We start from the raw sequence: 1,994 nt of genomic DNA, 5'->3' as shown, positions 1-1,994 counted from the left end.
TGAGGCTGGGGGGAGGCAAAGGCTGAGACTGGGGAAGAGAGGCTGATGCTGAGGGAAGATAGAGGCTGATGCTGGGGGAGAGAGGCTGATGCTGGGGGAGTGGGAGAGAGGGGCTAATGCTAGAGACAGAGGACAAGGGATGAGGGATAGTGCAATGACAAAATCGATTGGGTGGGGGGAGTGTAAGGACTCAGAATAAGAGGGGGCAGCATTGGGAGCTCATTGTGAAGAAGGGGCAGCATGTGTGGGATCAGTATGGAGTGGAGCAATGTAGGGGAGTCAATATCAAGAGTGGGGTAGTGTGTGTGTGGGGGGTCTCAGCATAAGCGTTAGTGTGGTGGTCTTAGCATGAGTGGGGCAACATGAAGGTCTCATTATGGAAAAGAGGAAGGCAGCATTAGGAGCTCATGGAGAGGGACAGCATGCATGGGACATTGTGAGAAGGGGGCAGCATGCATGGGACACTGAGGAGGGGGCAGCATGCATGAGACATTGTGAGGAGGGGGCAGCATGCATGGGACATTGTGAGAAGGGGGCAGCATGCATGGGACACTGAGGAGGGGGCAGCATGCATGAGACATTGTGAGGAGGGAGCAGCATGCATGGGACATTGTGAGGAAGGAGCAGCATGCATGGGACATTGTGAGGAGGGAGCATCAAGCATGAGACATTGTGCGGAGGGAGCAGCATGCATGGGACATTGTGAGGAGGGAGCAGCATGCATGGGACATTGTGAGGCGGGAGCAGCATACATGAGACATTGTGAGGAGGGGGCAGCATGCATGAGACATTGTGAGGAGGGAGCAGCATTCATGGGACATTGTGAGGAGGGAGCAGCATACATGAGACATTGTGAGGAGGGGGCAGCATGCATGAGACATTGTGAGGAGGGAGCAGCATGCATGGGACATTGTGAGGAGGGGCAGCATGCATGGGACATTGTGAGGAGGGAGCAGCATGCATGGGACATTGTGAAGAGGGGGCAGCATGCATGGGACATTGTGAGGAGAGAGCAGCATGCATGGGACATTGTGAGGAGGGGGCAGCATGCATGGGACATTGTGAGGAGGGGGCAGCATGCATGGGACATTGTGAGGAGGGGGCAGCATGCATGGGACATTGTGAGGAGGGGGCAGCATGCAAGGGACATTGTGAGGAGGGGGCAGCATGCAAGGGACATTGTGAGGAGGGAGCAGCATGCATGGGACATTGTGAGGAGGGGGCAGCATGCATGGGACATTGTGAGGAGGGGGCAGCATGCAAGGGACATTGTGAGGAGGGGGCAGCATTCATGGGACATTGTGAGGAGGGGGCAGCATGCATGGGACATTGTGAGGAGGGGGCAGCAAGCATGGGACATTGTGAGGAGGGAGCAGCATGCATGGGACATTGTGACGAGGGAGCAGCATGCATGGGACATTGTGAGGAGGGGGCAGCATGCATGGGACATTGTGAGGAGGGGGCAGCATGCATGGGACATTGTGAGGAGGGGGCAGCATGCATGGGACATTGTGAGGAGGGGGCAGCATGCATGGGACATTGTGAGGAGGGGGCAGCATGCATGGGACATTGTGAGGAGGGGGCAGCATGCATGGGACATTGTGAGGAGGGGGCAGCATGCATGGGACATTGTCCTCACATCATGCTGCTCCCTCCTCACAATGTACAGATCATATTTCATAATCGAGGAAGGTGTGGTGGATATACAGTAGTTTATAAGGGAGGGCAGTGTGGTGTTTATTAGGGGCAGTGTCACAGTCACAGTATATAAGTGGGGACGGTGTGGTGGGAATATTTTATACTCATGCTATGTTTTGATGTGCCTGTGGTGATTCCCATTGGGGGGGGGGGTTCGTTTCTTATTGATACTTTTTAAAGTGTGCTACAGAGTAGATCTGCCTTAAACAGATGTCGTGTGCGAAAACTCAGTTTTACGTTGTCACTAAGGGGCGCGACCACTTAAAGTGCCTAGGGCAGCACGAAGGCAAAATACA

This window comes from Anomaloglossus baeobatrachus, chromosome 5 (genome assembly GCF_048569485.1).
Source record: "Anomaloglossus baeobatrachus isolate aAnoBae1 chromosome 5, aAnoBae1.hap1, whole genome shotgun sequence".
Taxonomy (NCBI): domain Eukaryota; kingdom Metazoa; phylum Chordata; class Amphibia; order Anura; family Aromobatidae; genus Anomaloglossus; species Anomaloglossus baeobatrachus.
Note: the sequence above shows the minus strand (reverse complement) of the source record.